Source organism: Triturus cristatus, chromosome 7 (genome assembly GCF_964204655.1).
Source record: "Triturus cristatus chromosome 7, aTriCri1.1, whole genome shotgun sequence".
NCBI classification, from domain to species: domain Eukaryota; kingdom Metazoa; phylum Chordata; class Amphibia; order Caudata; family Salamandridae; genus Triturus; species Triturus cristatus.
Window position 1 is genome coordinate 1,007,996,632 of NC_140590.1, and position 21,857 is coordinate 1,008,018,488.

Below are 21,857 nucleotides of genomic sequence, written 5' to 3' on the forward strand. Positions count from 1 at the left end.
AATCGTGCAGTAAAGCACATTACTGGCTGGAAGGATGATATGATCAATAGTTTGATCCGCACTAAAGATTTAAGTTATTTTTATCCCTTAAGTGATCAAAGCATCAATAAGTTGTCTATATACCCTATCATTGAGGATGAGGAAAATTATGTCACTTATAACTCACATTTTAACGGAGAAATACCAAGGAAGCATGATTTTTATAACACAGGAATTTACAGACAGCATAGAAGTGATATATCCGGGGGGCCCAGAAAAGCCAATTATCCAGTTACTTATTACGAAAGACGGGAGGCCCCAAATGGATCATATTGTTATCGCAATCATTCTCAATTAATACCTCCTAACACATACTATAATGTACCTACCTCAAATAGGTTTGATGTTTTTTATGAGCAAAATGGTTTGGAGGGGGTTGATTGACTGTATGCTGTAGCAGCAACACCTACGCTTGCAGATTCTTCATCAAGCGATTTTGACCACGATGCTATTATTTCCCCCCCAAATATAGAATTAGACAGCAATAATCTTGTAGAACCAGACACAGATCTTTTATTATCTAGGTCCGTATCATTTGATCGTGAGCATTTTAATACACTGCATCATCAGCCTGAAGTACTTAATTTTCACCCAACTCATGTAGAATTACAACCCTCTGTAGTAGAAATCACGGGAGTTACTGCCGATGAACAACTAAACCGGTTACCAGAACTTATTACTACCGAGGTTCCTATTAATACAGAGAATGATGATGTTTGTAAAGCGAGTCTAGTTTCTTGGAACATTGCAGGCTTGGCAGATAAGATATGTGACCCTGCCTGGCTGGCTTTTGTAAAAAAATATGCTATTATATGTCTCCAAGAAACATGGTTGGAAGAAAATATTGCCTTCATTGAAGGGTATCAAAGCTTCCTCAGGCCAGCATCCCCCTCAGCTAGTGGCAGAGCAAAAGGGGGCCTGGCCATTTTTATCAACTTGGCCCTCTCTTGTGATATAACTAATCAACAACATGTAAATAGTAACTTTCAAGTGCTTGTACTGAAGAGAGGCAAAAATGCTTTGACTTTAGTTAACTTTTATAACGCCACATCTAGTCAAGGGGAGTGTAACATATTGTTGTTGAATGAAATGCTGAAAGAAGGAGCAGGCATATTACCTTGTAATGTATTGATTGTAGGAGATTTTAACGTACATCCATGCGGTAACCCTAGAGATACCCCTATGGGATCCCTTGGGTGTAACAGCATGGATGGTTTTCACTTTGATCATACTAGACGTGGTTCTCTCCTTAATGACTTGTTAAACGAAAATAACTTGTTTGTAGCCATGTCCTTGGTCCCAGAGTCTAAAGTTTACGATGTTCCGACGTTTAAAGGGTCACGTCATGGGTCTTTTATAGACCACATATTATTATCCGCTGACCTTGTTAACCAGACCTCTTGCTTTACTATTCAAATGAATATTTATAGTGATCACAACCCCATTTCTATTAATTTGAATGGGGGTGTATTTGAATTATGAAAACAACGTAAAGATGGGGGAATTTTACAATGTACAAATGGTAAACGTCGTCTGAAATGGCATCGGGTAAACCAAGAAAATCTCTACAATGATATCAATAAGTTATGTGGCGAGGAATTAGCGGCCTGTGTTTCAACCTCTATGTCCCCAAAGCAAATTTTAGCTACTTTTGAAGGTGTAGCGTTAACAGTAAGTTCTATGTTATTAGTTCCAGTGAATGGGCAAGTTGGTAGCCACCCTAAATGGTTTGATCATGCATGCTCCATGGCAAGCAGAGACTTAAGAAAGGCGTTAAAAATCAAACCTAGAGATCCAGGCGAAATTAAGATCCTCCGCTCCATTTATAAAAAAACACTAGATAAGCGGAAAAAGGAAATTAAGGCCAGTATCTGGGAGTCTCTGCTTGACCCAACTGTCCTGGGAAATAGCAGTAAATTCTGGGAGATTGTCAACAAACCTTTGTTTGACAACCCAAGTGATACTGCAATAGGTACAAATATCCCAGAGGCAGATTGGGTGTCCCATTTTAGTGTAATTTTTAAAAGCCATGATCAACTTTCAGATTATGACTTCTTAACCCCATTGGAGAATTCTCCGTGTTTCTCAGTCAATGAAGTAGAAAAGGCAATCCAAGGTCTAACTGGCAATAAGGCACCCGGTCCGGATGGCCTCCCTCCGGATCTTTTTAAATCTTGTATTCGGCTATGGGCTCCTATTCTCACGAACGTAATAAATGCAGCTGCAATTTTTGGGTGCCCAAAGTCCTGGGGACAATCAACTATCGTCCCCGTGTTCAAAAAGGGCGACCGTGGTAGCCCGTTATGCTACAGACCAATATCTTTAATTAACTCTGTAGCAAAAGTGGTAGGGGGTGTGATTTTGAACAGGCTTACAATATGGGCAAATGAGAACAATGTTTTATCCCCAATACAATACGGCTTCAGACCTGGCCATTCAACAGTAACCCAGTGCCTGAACCTGTATTTAATTGTAGGCAAATACACTCTAGCCCGCCAGGGAACCATACATATGGCTTTTATGGACCTATCGTCCGCATTTGACTGTGTGGACAGAGGTAAATTATGGGACATCATGCTAAAAATGGGCATCGATCAGAACTTAGTTTATGTCTTGATCGACTTGCACTCAGATACAAGAGCCAACGTCCGTTACTCCCAAGACTTGAAAGTGACAGGGGACATCAGAATAAATAGGGGCGTCCGTCAAGGATGTATCTTAGCACCATTTCTCTTCAATTTGTACATAAATGAGCTGGAGGACTATTTGTTGAGAACAGGTGCCGACTACCCCTATGTAGGCAGAAAAGGAGTCCCAGTCTTACTCTATGCGGATGACGCTGTCCTTATTTCAAGGACCGCAATTGGTCTCCAAACACTCTTGAACTCTTTTTATGAATTCATGGAGTTTAGAGGCTTAAGTATCAATAACTCAAAGTCCTACACTATGAAAATAGGCCAGGGGTCGCGTAAACCTAATTCTTTTTATACAAATGGGGAAAGAATTCCAAATTCCAAAACCTTCTCATACCTCGGGGTCCTCCTCGACGACCAACTAGAGTGGGGCCCAGCTGTTGTTAAAAAGAAGGGCGAAGTAATACGCGTCAACGCAGCAATACTTGGCTTCGCAAGAAAAATGGGCAATAGCCCGGTGGCTGCCTTGCTCAAATTATATCAAGCCAAGAGTGTTGCTATCGCTTGCTATGGCAGCGAGATATGGGGCTATTGCCAGACGCGAGCCCTGGAGGTTGTAGAAAACAATTTCTTAAAGAAGGTATTGAGGCTGCCAAGGGGAACCGGAAATTTTTCGGTACACGAGGAGTTAGGTGTACCATTCCTGAGTGACAGAATAGCAGCAAATCCCCTATTATGTTGGTTGAACTACTGGCTAAACGACGACATACCTCTTACCCATGCTATATTTAAAGAAGCTCTAACTTGGGAAGGCAGGTTCAAGGTTCCGTGGCTGAGGTACATTAACGACCGTCTCACTGAAATGGGACGGCCGGATTTGTTCTCATCCCCAAATTCTATAACCAAAGCTGATGTTATTTTCGTGAAAAAGACATTCATGTCTATTAGGTATCTTGCCCGGGAGGAGGGCGAGCTGTTGAAAGACAGTGTAAGGAAACACGCCCTACTTAAAACATGTTTTCAAATGGAACCATATCTATCCTGGCCTATGTCTGGATATGAACGTTATCTCTTGACAAGGTTCCGTTTTGATTTATTTCATCTCCTGTTGGCAATACCAAGAGGAGCCCATCGAGGTCAAGTGCTACCTGCTTGCGGCTGCGACGGGAAGTCTCCGCAAGATTTGGCGCACTTTTTATTTGTTTGTCCTTATTATACAGTACCTCGGAAGTTGTATTTAAAGCCTTGCCTAAAAGATCTACAATTTACTCAGATCAAACCAGCACTTTATTACCTCCAACTCCTGAATTGTGACTGTACTTTATTTGTATGTAGCTTTTTGAAACTAGCTATCATTTTCAGGAAAAGTATGGAGGGTTAACTATGCTGCTACTATCGTTGTACTTTTTAACCTTTTTAACTTTGTATAATTATTTATATTCTTAACTTGTTGTACTCTATGTGTTGTTCTGGTTCTACAACACCCTTGCACATTATCTTGTGTCTCATAGATGAAATGGATGGTTTTCTTTTATTATATATCAATGGAATATGTCTATGTCTGTATGTTTTTAAAATGTACTTTTATGAATGTAAAGCTTACATTCGAATAAAGATATTTGACTTGACTTGAAGTGCACAGAATCCTTTCATGGGTGCATCATCTCCCCACTCCCATCAACTGTGCAGCGCTTCTTTAGACACTCCTTGAGGTGATTAATTTGTGGTGGGGCACCATAGAACCACCTTGCAGCATGTGCATTCTGCTGCATTTGATTATTTGGCTTGGTTGTTCCCATAGCAACAGAGTGCTTGGCGAGTAGCCATGTGGTCTACCAGTGTGTGTTCGGAGTCTCCTATGAAGCCTGAGTGTGTTTACAGGCCTTTTTATTATGCTGATCGAAAAGCATTACCTACTGGCATTCCCGGGGAACATCAACTGTGTTTTGGTAATTCAATTTTCTTCAACTCGGAATTATGAGAGCTTCCATGGACCAGGAGACACATAATTGCGATTCTCCTCTGGCCCATAGCTTTAGGCGAGTTTTAGTGGCCTCGGTCGATGATACTGTCCGGTAGGCGCTCTCAGAGCCTTTAGAGGCCTTCAAGAGCCTTTACAAACATTATTGGAAAATATGCCATGCCCTTTAAACTCCATGAGGAGTTGATCTGCCATCTTAAGAGTTTGGAAGATTCCTGACGTGGATGGGCTTTTGGAGAGCCACACCCAGGGTTCTCAAGAAAGCCAGACATTTTTGAGAAACTCAGAAAGCTGTTTGGAACGTGCGGTCCAAAGCCATTCAATGAGGAGCTGGCAGGCATGAATTCCTACGGACCCAGTCTTCATCACAATTTCACAGTGCACGTAAGGTGTCTGGCTCATCCTCTCCCAGGCACCCTTCAGTCACAGGACCTCCCACCCTTGGTCCTAAGTGGCACCCTGATTTCCTTTGCATTTGGCGAACCTGCACAATTGCATCCCGATGGTTATTTGCTGACATACACCTCACCAATTCGTGGTCCTGTAGAGTCACGGGATACTTCCCGCATGTGACAAAACATGTGTCGGCTGTTCGTTTCTTTGTTTGTAGCATTATTAAATAACTTTACAATCATTCAACTGGTGTCGACCGCTGATTCGCAAATACGAGACATTTCTACCAAAAAGAATTTTGTTATCCTCACTACGTGTGCCCGGGACTTTTTCTCTTCGCCACATAGCAGTTCGGACCAGATGATCACGGATTCATTTATTGGCTCTTCTGGATTGGGCACTGATACCTAATCCAAGTGGGATGATTCCCTACAGCTGAAAGCCGTAGTTGAGACTCCCTGAAGGAGGAGCTCAAGACTGGCCTGAAAGATGACAATTCCGAAAACATTTCACCAAGATCTTCCAATCGGGGGAAAGGATGTGGCCTTACAGCTAGAGCAGTTGACTTCGAAGCTGGGGAACTGGGTTCGAGTCTCGGCAGGGATGCTCAACATCCTGTGATTCTGGGCAAATCACTTAATCTCCCCGTACCCAACACAAATGAATGTGTCCTTGTGTAACGCAACTGGTGCGCATGTAAAGTGCTCTGCTACCTTCAGGTCAAGTTTGCGCTATATAAAACTCAGAAAAAAAGAAATTGGGCCTCATCCAAGAAAGTGGTCGCTCTCTACCAGCGAATGCTCAAACATCAGTCCTTAATATCTGAAAGAGTGCATTCTGTCCAAGTTATGGGCGGAATGCACTCCTCCAGATATTAAGGGCAAGATCACTGTAACACCAGAAGTGGATGTTAAGTCATTGGTGTTTATGGCTATATTTTCCAGGTATCCCAAAAAAGTTATGATAGGGCATGGCACTCCTATCAGCATTGCCTCCTAGATGTCTGCGAGCCATTAACCAAAACCTTGAACTTTGCTGAGGAAGCCAAACGGACTGGTGTGCTAGTTGGTATCAAGATCCTCTGAAGAGGTTGGGCCCAGAGAGAGGTATGCTTTGTGGGCAATGCCAGCTGTTCAATTTGAGCCAAGCATCGGAAGGGTTTCCTAATGAAGATTGACCCCAAGGTAGGAGAACTAGCTTCTCCTGAAGCTAGGGCTCTTACTCAAGGCCAATTATTTAGCGAAGCATTCATTAAAGAAGTGACAACATCTGTGGGCACATACATGGCCTTAGAGAAAGCTGAGAATCCTTTGTGGAAGATTTTTGGCGGAAAGTTTTTGTTAAGACCATTTGTGGTAGTGGCCACTCATCTGGCTGTGGTTCAACATTCAACAGACCCTAAGGAGGTCAAGGACAATGTTGGCACAAAAAGACTCATCCTCACCATTCTTCCTATCTTGAGGGAGAGCAAATTGCAGCGACCCTGTAGAGGAGGGAAAAATATGCTGAAGGTTACTCAGTTCAACGGATAAAGGGCGTTTAGGAAAACCATTGCACATTTGGTGCAGTCTAGCACAAGACACATAGGTGCTGCAGACAATCCACTGTGGGATGTCAAGAAAGTGTTCCGTTTACTTTTATCTTGAATAAACAATGATCTTTTATCGTTGAAGGCACTAACAGGTAGATGAATCATTTTCATGTGTTTAGTATCAGGCAAATGTGTCTCTGATGAGAGAGCACTGGATGTAGCTGGTCGGTCCTTTACTCTGGATGGAGTTACTTTTGTTGCCTCCAGACGGACAAAGATTAATTGCAGAGTTGTGTCTTATTCTGCCTTCCAGCAAATCCCAAGCTATGTGTGCTAAGATGTTTGGAAGAAAATGAAACAAGGACATCTCGAGTTTGACCAAGAGCAGTAAAACAACTCTTTATTGATTTGAAAAAACCTGTTCAGGTGGTAACATCTCCCATCTTGGCAAGATCGATAAAATTGATTTAGGAATTAGCAGGTATTGACGTAGGAGCGTTTGGCACTCACTCTATCACTCCTTTAGTGGGACAATCGCATCAAAAGCATTCCAGTTAGGTACAAGATTGGAAGACATTTTGAGTGCTGTGGGTTGGTCTGGTGACTCAGATTTGAAGGAGTTCTATTTCAAACACATTGAAGGTCCTGAGACAAATGTGGTGGAAAAGCTTCGAACAAAGCAGAATAGAAGCCTCTGTGTCATGTAAAGGAATTGACATTTTCTAGACAAAGTTAAAGAAAGTATAGATTCTATTAATGACACGGACGATATTACTATCCCACCCAAAAAGCTGAGATTTGTGATATTATCTGAGGTTTATTGTTTTTACAAAGCAATGGTTCAGGTTATTATGTTGCGTAATAATGCTGTATGAGCAGAGGTGTAGCTTTAGGGGGTTGTTTGGAGTGTGACATTCCGCAAATTAATACATTTTTGGCTTTATAGTTTGTCTGAGGGCCTTGAGTTGGGGGGTGTTCTCTCTGTGTCATTCCTTTCTTGTGGTAAGCCAATAATGAAAGATAAAACAGTGGCCATTGATGTAAACAGGAGAGAGATAGAGAGAGAATTACCCATCTGGAGGCCGTATTTTAAAATGGGAAACCGGATAACCTTAAATCAATACCAGCTTCTCTGTTTATCCAAGTTGTGTGATCCTAGGCAAATATTTTATTTAACAGAGCCTCCTTTTTCTTTATCCCATATGAGCGCACTTTCAAACACTTGGTTTAGTAGATGTTGCTCCATCTATCATAAGATTCTACAACATGTTTAGGCTTTACATGCCTAGTAACTTGCCTCTTATTTCACTAAAGGTATTGTCGTTGGGAGTTAGAGACATGAATGTTTCTGAAAGCTATCACTTTCAATAGATGTATGTCTATGCAGTAATATCATATGCTATACAAAGAAGAACAGCTGTCTCATATTAAATACTTTGTTAAAAAACATTCAAAGAGATATTATCATATTTTTACATTGTGTTTGTTGCAGAGATTCATGCTAATGGTTGTCATGGCTTGGCTCGTACAAGGACTCTTAGAGCCAAGCCAGACCTTTGGCTCGATTCTGCCTCAGCCTTTTCATTTGCCTGCTCTGCCTACCATCAAGGCTTCTTTTAGTACAAGCATTGGCATTGCCAATAGGCCTCACTTTTGGGACCTTCTAAGTATTTAGTTATGCAGCACAATATCCCTTGGTGCAACCACATCAACTGTTGCGTGGCTAAACACTTATAAGGTCCCAAAGGTGAGACCTATTGGCTATGCCAATGCTTGGTGTGGTTGTGTGTGTGGTTGTGTGTGTGGTTGTGTGTGTGTATGTGGTTGTGTGTGGGTGTATGGTTGTGTGTGTGTGGTTGTGTGTGTGTGGTGGTATGTGTGGTTGTGTGTGTGTGTGTGTGTGGTTGTGAGTGTGTGTGGTTGTGTGTGTGTGATTGTGTGTGTGGTTGTGTGTGTGGTTGTGTGTGTGTGGGTGGTTGTGTGTGTGGTTGTGTGTGTTGTGTGTGTGGTTGTGGGTGTGGTTGTGGGTGTGGTTGTGGGTGCAGTTGTGGGTGCAGGTGCGGTTGTGGGTGTGTGTGTGTGGATGTGTGGTTGTGTGTGGTTGTGTGTGTGGTTGTGTGTGTGTGGTTGTGTGTGTTGTGTGTGTGGTTGTATGTGGTTGTGTGTGGTTGTGTGTGTGTGTGGTTGTGTGTGTGGTTGTGGTTGTGTGTGTGTGGTTGTGTGTGTAGTTGTGTGTGTGGTTGTGTGTGGTTGTGTGTGTGGTTGTGTGTGTGGTTGTGTGTGTGGTTGTGTGTATGTGGTTGTGTGTGGTTGTGTGAGTGTGGTTGTGGTTGTGTGTGTTGCGTGTGTGGTTGTGTGTGTGGGTGTGTGGGTGTGTGGGTGCGGTTGTGTGTGGTTGTGTGTGGTTGTGTGTATGGTTGTGGTTGTGTGTGGTTGTGTGTGTGGTTGTGTGTGGTTGTGTGTGTGTGGTTGTGTGTGTGGTTGTGTGTGTGTGTGGTTGTGTGCGTGGTTGGGTGTGTGTGGTTGTGTGTGTATTTGTGTGTGTGGTTGTGTGTGGTTGTGTGTGTGGTTGTGGTTGTGTGTGTGGTTATGTGTGTGTGCGGTTGTGTGTGTTGTGTGTGTGGTTATGTGTGTGGGTGTGTGGGTGCGGTTGTGTGTGGTTGTGTGTGTGTGGTTGTGTGTATGGTTGTGTGTGGTTGTGTGTGTGGTTGTGTGTGTGGTTGTGTGTGTGGTTGTGTGTGGTTGTGGTTGTGTGCGTGTGGTTGTGGGTGTGGTTGTGTGTGGTTGTATGTGTGTGTGGTTGTGGGTGTGGTTGTGTATGTGTGGTTGTGTGTGTGGTTGTGTGTGGTTGTGTGTGGTTGTGTGTGTGTGGTTGTGTGTGTGGTTGTGGTTGTGTGTGTGGCTGTGTGTGTGGTTGTGTGTGTGTGGTTGTGTGTGGTTGTGTGTGTGTGTGTGGCTGTGTGTAGTTGTGTGTGTGGTTGTGTGTGTGTGGTTTTGTGTGTGGTTGGGGCTGTGTGTGTGTGTGTGGTTGTGTGGGTGGTTGTGAGTGTGGTTGTGTGTGTATTTGTGTGTGTGTGGTTGTGGTTGTGTGTGTGTGGTTGTGTGTGTGGGTGTGGTTGTGTGTGTGTGGTTGTGTGTGTGGTTGTGATTGTGGGTGTTGTGGGTGTGGTTGTGTGTGTGTGGTTGGTTGTGTGTGTGTGGTTGTGGGTGTGTGTGTGGCTGTGTGTGTGGTTGTGTGTGTGGTTGTGTGTGTGTGGTTGTGTTTGTGTGTGGTTGTGTGTGTGGTTGTGGCTGTGTGTGTGTGGTTGTGTGTGTGGTTGTGGTTGTGTGTGTGGTTGTGTGTGTGGTTGTGTGTGTATTTGTGTGTGTGTGGTTGTGTGTATGTGTGTGGTTGTGTGTGTGTGTGGTTGTGTGTGTGGTTGTGGTTGTGTGTGCAGTTGTGGTTGTGTGTGTGAGACAGTAATACTAAAAGCATCTCAAAATAAAGGAACACAAACATGTGGAAAGAGAAAGCACGTTGTAAGTCAAATGGGCGCAGCAAAGCATTAACACAACAACAAAACAAACAACATCACTTAGCGAAGAGTGAGTGCTGATAATGGATACACACAGCCCATCATCTTAATATTTCGATTGCAGCCAATGTGCACTCAAACCTGCCCCCTCCGTGTGAGTTGCACCCCATATTTCATGAGTTGTAACTGCTGCACCCACCATAGCGCTTTGAGATCTAAAGCGCTACATAGGTCTAATAGATTAACCAGTCGCCAACATGCTGTGCTTTTAAAGAGAATGGGCCAAAAGTTTCCAGCATCCTCATCATGTCCTCATGAAAGCGCCAACGAAAGGACTCCCTGAATGGTGCAATGGACATGAAGCAGCCGCTGCAATCAGAAATAAACACTGTGAACGTTGTCCAGTTTCACAGTAACATTTCCTTAATGTTATTTAAGTCACAAAACATTAATACTAAAAGCATCTCAAAATAAAGGAACACAAACATCGAGTTTATGGAAAGAGTAAGCACATTGTAAGTCAAACGGGCACAGCAAAGCATTAACACAACAACATGTTCTTTGAGGTTTGATGTTCTTTGAACGAGAACATCAAAGGGGCGCCGCGAAAGTGATCGCGGGCGAAAGTGAAAGTGATCGCGGGCGCTTACTGAGCACGACGAAGTTTGCCAGCCTCTGCTCCTAAGCGCGCGCCCGCACACATGCACTGTAGCTCTTGGCTGGCCTTGGTAGCATTTTTTGAGCCCTCACAAAAAGTCTCGCCAGGCCAGCGCATCCGCTGGGTCAGGCGAGACCTAAAAAGGGGAGCTCGGAGCAGCCGTGAAATAAATGTGCAGAAAAACAGCGGCAAGTGAGCGCTGCATGTCTCCTTGTTTGAGCCTCGAGGTCTCTGTTGGAGCTATGAGGAGTAAGGAAGCTGTTCTGTGGGCTCATTCTCACTTCAAGTTTAGACATTGGTACCCTAGTAACATTGAGGAAGGACTATACTGCTGGCAATGGCAGCCATATTTTGCGAGGAAGTGCAGTAAAAGTGTTCACATTGCGAGTTATCTGTATCTGGTTTGCAACATGGCTTATCATTGAGCTATCTGTCAACAGAGGACTTTTGGACAGAACGTTTTTGTTCGGGTTCACTGTATTAGTGACTGTGGATCGTTGATAATTTCATTTCTGTTAGCGCTTTTTCTTCTGCAAATTCTGGGGCCCATAAAGTTAACCTGTAGCTTAAATGGGCCGACCCGCTGCCCTATTTCATATGCTGTAGTGGGTGGAAGCAAAATGTAAAGGACAAGAGACCAGATGAAGAGAGGTGGCTGAAAGTCCCTTTAAGTACACATATTATACATATTATTTTAGTAAAAATCAAAAGGTCTTCGTTAACGCCAGACCTACAAATGGCAATTCAAATGTATGTACTTTGCTTTGGTCCTGGCTAAGAGGTGTATAGCTATAGGTTGGTTGGGGACGGGGAGCCCTGCAATAAGTTTCAAGATTTAAGAAACAACTGAGTGGGAACTAGCAGATGAGATTCATATTCTGATGTTTCGAGGGGAAGAGAAAATAGCAGATGATTTGGACACATGGGCTAAAGCAAGCCCTTCACAGTGTGTTCTTTTTTTATTCACTGCCTACAAAGAAGTTTATACTGCCAATGTTTAAAGATCTTAAATTTCGTCAATGCAGATCAGCTCTGTTATTTGTACAGCAGGTACATACTCCTCTGATATGCAGCTCGGTGGCCTCTCTAACCTGGCATATACCAAACATTAGAAAATGTGCAAAATTATAATTTTTCCACTCTGTATGCAACTGTATTATATTGTATTAAATTGTGATGGATTGTTATATTTCTGTGGCATAAACGAGTAAAAACACAGTAAAATCACACAGGATAAATGATGACTAAAGATATATTTGAACTGAATTGATTGGAATTTAAAATATTTGCTATGAAATTATTTTCCATTTGTAAACCTTTTCATAAAACTATTTGTAAAAATTCGGACACATTTAAAGCTGCTTCAAGAAATTTTACAGAGGGCTTCTCCGTCAGAAGAAAAAAAAGGTAATAAAATTCTAGAGCAAGGTTTCAGAAAAGGTATTTTCTCAGAGGGATAGGAAAAAGAAAGAAAAGAAAATGTGAGGTAGAAAAAGAGTGGAAGAGAGATGCGCACCTAGGTGCACAGAAAGTAGGGAGATGGATAATAACTAATGCGACAAAATATAGTGTCCAAGTAGATTATTTAGGGAGGTTTGACTGTTTCTAGGTACAGTTAAGAGTTTATTTCAGAGCAATCTAGAGGAGATAGCACTGAAATTATCATAATGTATAATACTATCAGCACTTCGATAATAGCAAACACAGGCCCAGCAGATATGGCACAAGGCATATATATTTTTCGAATCATGAATGAACAGTTTTAATATTTATGTGAGTAGCAAATCAAGTAAGTAGTAATTCCATCTGTTAAGTATAACGTTAGGTGTTATTGCTAACGAGCCTAAAGGGAATTATGTAATTGAGACACAAAATTTCCACATTGACCTCACAATTCAAATACTGGACCATTTACATATCCTTTTGCATGCCTACGAGACTGCCCAAACTGCGCCTTGTAGACTCTGACCTTTGTTGGTCATTGTAATGAATCCTGAAGAGATTTAGAACATCTTACTGTTTACTGCAAACAATCACACATACTTGGAACATAGAGAACGTACCATAAACAAAATATTCAATACTACTCTCAAATAAACAATATTGAAGCAAGCAAGGAAAGTGCATGCCTAAATAATGTGAGTGCAGAAAAGTTGACTGGCCAAAAACACTTGACAAAGTAAAATAGAAGAAAAAGCCAACTATGAATAGAATAATATTGCGGATAGACGTGAATCACCCCCTTCTGTAACCTAATAAGGAAGTGGGGATGAAAAGCTAAGAAAGACAGTGAGGTTATGGCAAGAGGGGGCAAGCTGTGATAGTGAAAGCTTACAAAAGAACACTAAGGAAGAGAGAAAAGTGGGGACTGGGCAAGAGACCGAGAAAGAGGGGGCGGGGTGAACAAGAGACTTAGGAATGGGGGCCAAGAGGAAATAGAAAAGGTGGTGGATGTAAAATAACATGGATTCCCACTGGGCAGAGACAAGAGAGAAAGTCAAGGGGGCTAAGGGGGGAGAGAATGAGGCCAGGACTATGGGGGTTAAAAAACAGAGAAGGTGCACACGGGGGGCGGGGGGGGGGAGGCAAAGGAGCTCTAAGGGGAGAGAAAGGGGCGAAAGGAGTGGAAGAGAAGGATATGGGGGTGGGGGCAAGAGAAAAACAAAGGGGGGAATAGGTGTGAAAGAGACAAGGGGGGCATATGTACATAAATAGTAAAGATTGCAATATATCTGTCTCACTCTATTTCGTAGTGGATGCGAACACGGTGCCAAATACTCATCCACCTTGAGTATTACACTTTTGGATCTACAAGAGTAGTCCAAATCCAATCTATACTCTCAAGCACCGCAGCACACCAGAGCAAAGTCACTATAAAGGTTCCTTAAACAGTTAAATCTTATACAGTAAAGAGATTCACAATTATTTAGTCCAATCGTATGTGTGCTATATAACATAGAAAGTCCACACAATTATCCAAATCCATGTAGAGAGCTGCGTTATCACTTTTTATTCCAAATACACACAGCAGCCGACGCGCATTTCGCCCGGCAGGGCTTCCTCAAGGCTTATTTTCTTGCTATTTGTCTCATTAGTATATCCGTGTCAATCGATCTTTCAAAATAAATCTGTCAATTTCTAAATCATTCCTTTACGATTCCAATGTGAAATTTTCGTAGTGATAAGTGAAATCACTACCGATCCGAGTTTGTATGTTCCAGTCAAATCCAATGTAATTAAGCCACATGTCTCGGGACCATGTTAAGTCCTCTCTCTTCAAGACTTCTACTCTGCTGCATTACCTATTTGGGGGCCGCTGGGCAACTGCTATTCATGTGTTAATGCTTAAATTATTTATGCTTTGTTGACTGTATGTGTTTGAAATGCCAAGTTAGCATATTTATTTTGCTATGCTTAATTGCTGCCTGATTGTGTTCGGAATGCCATGTAAGCATAATTTTGAGTGCTATTCTTGGATTCAGACCTTATAGGGTGTGAGTTTTGTAGCTTGTACTAATGATACTTTTTTTTTTCAACTTGTGGGGGTTAGGTTTTTTGCCCACATTTTTCGTACTTTTACTTGAGCTGGGGCATTGTTAGTGCATCCCAATCAATTCATACAGTTCCTGGTGACAGGGCAGGGATTCTTCAACCCAAACCACACTTACGTTTATGTTGCTGTGTCATATCTTTTAGAATAGTCCCATCATGTATTCCCCGGTTTACACACATTATCCCATCCACACGACTTTAACAATTCTAAACAGCTGACCTTTTACCCATTAATAGCTTGCTCCTGTCTCTTCGACACCAGGCTCTTAGTCTTCTATCAGAATCCCTGTACCTGACTTACATAAACATGTCCCCAGGCACAGCAGATCTAGTCTATATAAGGTTCTCCACTTTATTTCATCCTTGTCCAACAGCCATCTGTGCATGATCACACTTGTTTAAAAAAGCGTTGGTGATTGTTTTCAAAACATTTATGATCGTTTTCAAAACATCCATGGTTGTTTTAAAATCATATTGATTCTAGGAAAAACCCTGGAGTGACCACTTTAGTATACACAAATTGGAGGAGAATTCCTTCCAAGCTGAGACGGGGTCTGGCATGCTGAATCTCCGACAAGCAGTGGTCTGACATCCCTTGTGGGTTGTCATCCTTGATGCAGAAATGGTGTCCTTCATTCCAAACCATCAGGTGAGGGGGCTGGTTCATCCCTATGGGTTTATTGGCTACAGATACACCTAGCTATATGCATATTCACCTACACATCCAGGTTAGGCTAGGTACCTTTAGGCAAATTACTTAGGGTGTGCCTGTTAGGAATATGCAAGTGCTACTGTTTTTATCTGAAATACTTCTGTTCATCTTATTAGCACTATGGTAGAAATGTATCTACTATTAACAATATTGATACTAGCAATCTCTTTTGTATGCTTCTGTCTCCTGATTGTCGCAGCACATATGTTTTACACAAGGCTGTCGCTGGACCAATAAATACTTGAACCGTCCTAATCGCCATCCTGTGTAGTTTTTGAGAGAAAGCAAGCACGAGTGTCGGAGCGAAAAGTACTGTACTGTTTTCCATGATCCCTAAGGAATCCGGGTTGTCATGTTCAGTGGTGGCCAGAGACTACCTACACCACTGTAGAATACAGGGGGTTGGTAGTGGCACAGTAGAGCTAGCTGGTGTAACGGCAGACATATACTTTGGGGGGTGTCCCGGAGCAGTTGAGACACCAAGCCCTCAGTTAAGGTCATCCAAAACGCGCAGGTACTGGGCGACTCCTAGGAACTACACGACATGGCGCCCTGTTGGTTTGGTTCTTATGTTATCAGTGTAAAGCTGAGTAGTTCAGTCATGCTTTCTCAGAAAGCCCTATTCACACCTTTTTTAGAGACGTCTGAAGTGGGGAGGGAAATCCGCCTCAGCTGAACAGATATACTCTGTATTGGCTGAAGGTGTAGCAAGCTTGTAAGGATAAAAGGTTCCCCACATGGTGCAAAACTCTACCTCTTAACTTCTCTTCTCTTCTAAAAGTGACTGACCCCGCGAGTAGCTCAGGGGAAGAAGAACTTGCAAATGCTCTTAACTTCACAGTGAATTGCAGACATGCAGTAACTATACAACTGTTAGAACACGGCGTACGAGCAACAGGTGGCTGTGTTACCTTTGTGATTGAGGCACACGAGGTGTTAGTATCAAAGGTATTTTATTTGTGGGTTCAGTTCTTACCTGCAGATACAGTGACTAAATTGTTCCACACATATATTGTAGTTGAACCCCTGGAAGAATACATTCCATACAAAGACAATGAAGTCCTGTTAACACCAGCATCATAAAAGCTGGTTTAAAGGCACCATCCCACACACATCTGTCGTGAGACTCGGTCCGCTCAGCATAGAAGGAGCAACCTGGCCGGTCTTAGCAACATATACTCCACATCCGCAGATAGATACACTATCAGTGGATAAAGTCCATACAATATACTAAAACATAGTCAGGCTATACAGACACATTGTCCAGTTTGTCATGCGAACATTGATAGTCCAACCTGCGAGACCTGCTCCAGCCGGTTCACATCACACAATACCTACAATTAACCCACAAACACTAAAATCAGTGATAGGGACAATACCTTTCAAACGGGAGCAAATTCCGTTCTGGATAGCATAAAGAATTACCCAGCTGGAAGCAGTGTTTCCCCATATGGGAATGCTAACCATTTGCTTGTCAATGGGGATGGGTCCCACCTGGGGAACAATCTTTGCTGCCGTTTACGTCAAAGTACACAGTATCCTTTCTTTAGCAGTTGTTCCTGATGTATTGAAACAGACACAGAACGAGTACGGGGTAGGACCTGCCCTGTTTTGGGGAATGAAACTAATGGATAATTATGCCCAAGTCTCTGCAATCATGTTGAGCAATATTAAGGGGGAGGCAGCAGGAGTGGCCATACACAGCCGCCTAAGGGAAATAGCAACTAGAAATAAGGAGCGAGAATTACCAAAAATTATTGAAGAAACCTATGCTGCATTAGATAGAGATAATTTGGGAACCAAAGCCAGGAAGCCACAAATGGCGGGTAGTCCCGACAAGGACAACTCGAAGCAAGCACCCGCTTCTTCTAAAAAGAAATGGGAAAACAAAAATTCAAAAAATAATAGTTGGGCCCAGGTTACTGAGGGCGCGGCAGTAGTAACCTTAGTTCGCTGGAACCTGAAGGATTTTCTAGTGTCAGCAGTATTGAATGAACACATCACGGTCGAAACACCTGATACAAGAGTCGGTGTCCCGCATATATTATATGAAATTACACTTCAAATAGAGGGTGAAATCTCGAGAAAGGTTAAAGGTCTCTTTTGGGAGAACTTAACATATGGATATGACATACTGCTAGGAGAAAGAGATTGGTCACCTGAATTTGAGATGGAGTGTCCAAAAGGTGAAAGCGTCATTTTGCCAGCTTTTTCAGACCTCATTCCAGAATCTTTAAATGTTCATACGTGCAGGAGTGGGCGCTAGCTCTAGCGCCGGAACTATACCGCAACCAGTTAGGGTGGGACGTGGAGTCTACTCAGCACGACATCCCATTAAAATGTACTCTAAATCCACAGAGACAGTACCCTATAAAAATACGATGCAAAAAGACAAGTCAAAGAAATCTTAGACCAACTCGAATACCAAGGTGTGATTGAGACTTGCACCTCCCCAATGAATAATCCTTTGTTTCCAGTAATGAAACCTGACAACACATATCGTCTAGTTTTAGATTACCGACATTTGAACACAGTGCCGCATTAATGAATAACTGTGCGGAAGAAACACAAAAAGACATTAGATATCTTGAATAGATTCTTCTGCCAGAATATAGCTCCAGAAAGCATATTTGATAGCAATTTTGCGCTCGGTACTCAGAGAAATTTTTGTCGTTTGCCTCAAGAGTATAAGAACAGCCCAGGGCTATTCTCGGCAAGAGTGTCAGAATTATTACAAACATGTGACGAGGAAGCAGTGTCCTATGTAGATGACATCTATCTGACGGGCGATGAATTACCTGAACACTTGTGCAGGGTGAACAATATAATGGTTGGATTCGCCAATTTGGGCTACAAATTTAATTTTAAGAAATAAAAGATTGCCCATCTCAATGTCCTAGTTCTGAGATATAAGCTATCAAGTGAAGACAAGAACCTGGCAGCCAACTTTTTAAAAACATGCGTCTTGCTCCAACCTTCTAATTCTCTCAAAGGTTTGCAAACCATATTAGGATTTCTACATTTTGGCAGAACATGGATTCTAGAATATGCAGAAAGAGTAACACCTTTCTACGACTTAATCAGACCTGATTTCACACCACATCAGTGGACGTAGCAACACACAGATACTCTACGTTCAGTTCAAGCTGACATGATAGCATTAAAACATTTGCACACACGTGTAAATACCACTAACTTGGTGATCCAGGTCGTCCCCGGTTTATCAGGGTATACTTACTTCACTTTCAATGAATGCGAGAGTTCCAATTGCATACAAATCACATTTATACACAAATGCTGAAATGCAATTTAGGGCAACTGAAAAAATAAGGACCGCAGTACAGACTGCTGTAGTGAGAGAAAGAGCACTAGCACAGGGGAAACACATAATTGTCGTAACCCCGGTACCAACTTTAGTAGCTGTTACCAAAGCGAGCATTCCAAATGCAAAAGCACTACATCTGCTATGGATTCAATGGGCTAATTCTCTCACTGCAACAGATGTAGGTTACAGATATGAGTCTACATTGAAAACACATGCATTCATGCACTACGAACAAGAATATCCTCTGCCGAATGAAACCTTGCCTCTAGAGAAATATGAGTACATCATTTACACTGATGGATCTGCTCAGCCTGCCATAGGAAGTAAACAGCAATATAGCGCTGCATGTGCTATAGTGAAGGGATTTATGCGGTACGGAAAGTTCCATCCCGGCAATATGACTACACAATCTCTAGGAGATTGTACAGCGCAGTTCGCAGAGCTGAAAGCCCTGATATTGGCACTACAGTATACGGATAGGGAATTCCCCACGCTGAAGTGTGTGATTCGTTTTACTGAGTGCAGTCGAACAATGAATATCTGCATTACTGGATTCAGAATAGGTTTAGAGATTCCAAGGGTTGCACAATTAAGCATACATTGTTATGAGAACAAGTGGCAAACCTGAAAGCATGCCTGCCATGTGCTCAAGTTATTCACACCTTGAATCACCAGCGTGTTGGCGTACACGTTGAAGGGAATTCACTGGCGGATAAAGCCCCTTAGGCGACAGTGCGAACTGCTGCCATTGCTGCAATCACTCATTCTAGCACGAGGATAGACGGAGACATACCGATAGCTGTCTATGCCTCAAAGAACGGCTCTGCCGTTCCGAAAGGCTTTCCACTCAAATATTCCTATAAATTAGATGCGCAAAACTCACCATATGCTCAAATTCCAGGAGTGGGGGATAGAGTTAAAAGAAACACAGATTGCAGATTAGGTTTAATTCAAACTGCACATGAGGGTCTGGGCTCTTCACACGCAGGAGTCACTGCTACAGTTTGATTACTAAAGCGGCGATTCTGGTGGCCAAGTTTGTCTAAGCAAACAAAAGCTTATGTCTTGAAGTGCAACATCTGTCAGCAGATGAAGATTCCACCGTAGCACGGCCACCACAAACACCAATACTCATTTCAGACAGACCTCTCGCATGTGTCTATTTGGATCACTGAGGCCCCTTAAATTCAGACAGGGCTTACAAGTACATCTTGGTGGCAGTAGATTCATGCTCTAGATTTCTATGGGTTTGGCCTCAGAGCTCGGCTGATGCTCGAACTGTTATAAAGTATTTTTCGAGTCTTCATTGGGACACACACAATTGGCATGTTACATTCCAACCGTGGCCCTGCGTTTAGCTCTCGGGCTTACAAGGAAGCCACGGAAAGTATGGGCGTGGCCTTGCGGTACTCATCCCCTTACCATCCTGAGGGAAATTCGGTGGTGGAGAGGAAATACTGGGACCAAAAGCAATACTTAACAGCAAGGGTATTAGGTGCAGGAGGTAGTTGGGTCAATCACCTATATGGGGTCCAAAGGGCACTAAATAACATGCCAAGAAAATCCTTGGGAGGATGTACCCCCTATGAGATCCTGTTTGGGACAAAAAAGTGGGTACCTGACCTCGATTGTGCCAGCACAGTGGCGGATGTAAAACCATTTGAATTGAATGATTGTTTTGCAGTTTTACAGGAACTCAATGAATTCCGGGCAATACAAAGCAACGTCCAAGTAAAATGCACCACCACTGGAGAAGTGAAACCGGTTCCGGCAAGACCTGTCTGGGTCCCAAAGGTTGAGGACCTGGTCAGAGAAAAGATTGTGTACAGAACACCTGTACCTGTCCTTGTGGTTCAAGGAACAGGAACAATGCTTCTCCCGCCTCTTGCCGGTAAAAAAGAAACAGATGTGTCTCCTTTGATCTGATCAAACCACACTATGTGGCCGTTTCTCAACAGCAGGCCGCGTGGAGTCCTGAGGAGCCGCCGATCTCCTCTCACTACTATACAGAAAGTTCAGATGGAAAGACTAATAACGTTCCAAGACTCCTCTGCACAAGATGCCGGAGAGAGCCAATAACGGAGTACAAATTACACCTGTTGAAATTGAACAACATCCAAATGAAACTGAAACACAAATTGCAATTCGGCCCAACAATGAACTTTGCAGCAACATGCCTTCATAAGAAGCACCATCCAGTTCTACAAACACTGCTGAGCTTCCAAAGATAAATCGAACTGTGGCTAGTTACTTCATCAACTTTGCTGACTTTTCTTCAGATCCAAGTGAACCTGAGCAAACGCCACCCATCTCTAAAAATAAACAACTTCAACAATTCTATCTCTGACTGAAAAAGACTTACTTAGCATCCCCTTGGCTGCATCTTTGGTTTGCATTGGGGATCCTGTTCCTGTTAATTTGGATTGGTATAGTAACTGTCTATTTCCTATTACTGAATGGACATTACCTCCCACAACGCTCTGCAGTACAACCTGTGAACTTGATCCTGAAACCACATACGTCATCACATCGCGAACAGAGCGACTTATCCCTAGTGAACATTTCAGCAATTCCAGTCCTGAATGGCATAGTATGGGAGTGAGTTTCATATACTGAACATTTGAAAATTCCACACATGTTCAAAATTTCAATGAATGATTTAATTACCCTGAGTAAACTCTCTGATGATTGGGACATTGAGACTATAAATACTATGCTTTCAGATTTAGAACAATCTGCTGCATTTTCTTACAGGGAATTATATGAAGATACACCTGACTACGATAGTATGTTTTGTTACGAGCATTATGGTCATCACTTTTTGCACAGAGCTAGTGTTCAATGCACTGTAAACACTTATCAATGGGAACATTGCCCAACACCACCAAAAGGTAGTTCTGTCACATTCGCACAGAAATGTGCATACTTTTCAGGGTTCAATACATCAGACCCAATATCATTCTATTATAGGTTTGTATGGACAAATGCAACTGCGAAGAAAATTATGTTGAAAAATACCAAGCTCATATAGTCAGCACCTTTTATCTCCCAACTGTCTATACAAGATTTCAATTATTGGAGGGACACGATAGGCACAAAATCCATCTGGGAGATGAAAGAGTGGCAGGTTCAGGAAACAGAGGGTTTATTTAGCGCTTGCCCCATTCCGTTACAGATATTCCTGAAGAGTACAGTGCAACAAACTACCTGCGACAGGTTTACAAAAATTAAAGACCTGAAAACACCCCACATCCCCTTACCAATACCTATTGAAGGTATATCGGATGACACACTGACTAGTGAGGAGGTACTGGGTACAATGATACAGAATGGTACGTACAATTCTTCAGCTCCCAATTGGAAGGGGTGGTTGGTTTGGCCTATCAACACAAAAAGGTGTCACTCAAGGTTCAAGGGTACCACCAGAGGGTTTAGTATCCACATGCCTGACCCACGCTATGTACACACAGACGACACAGGGGTAGTGACTTCTTGTAGTGTTTGGAAGTTGTGCCTAG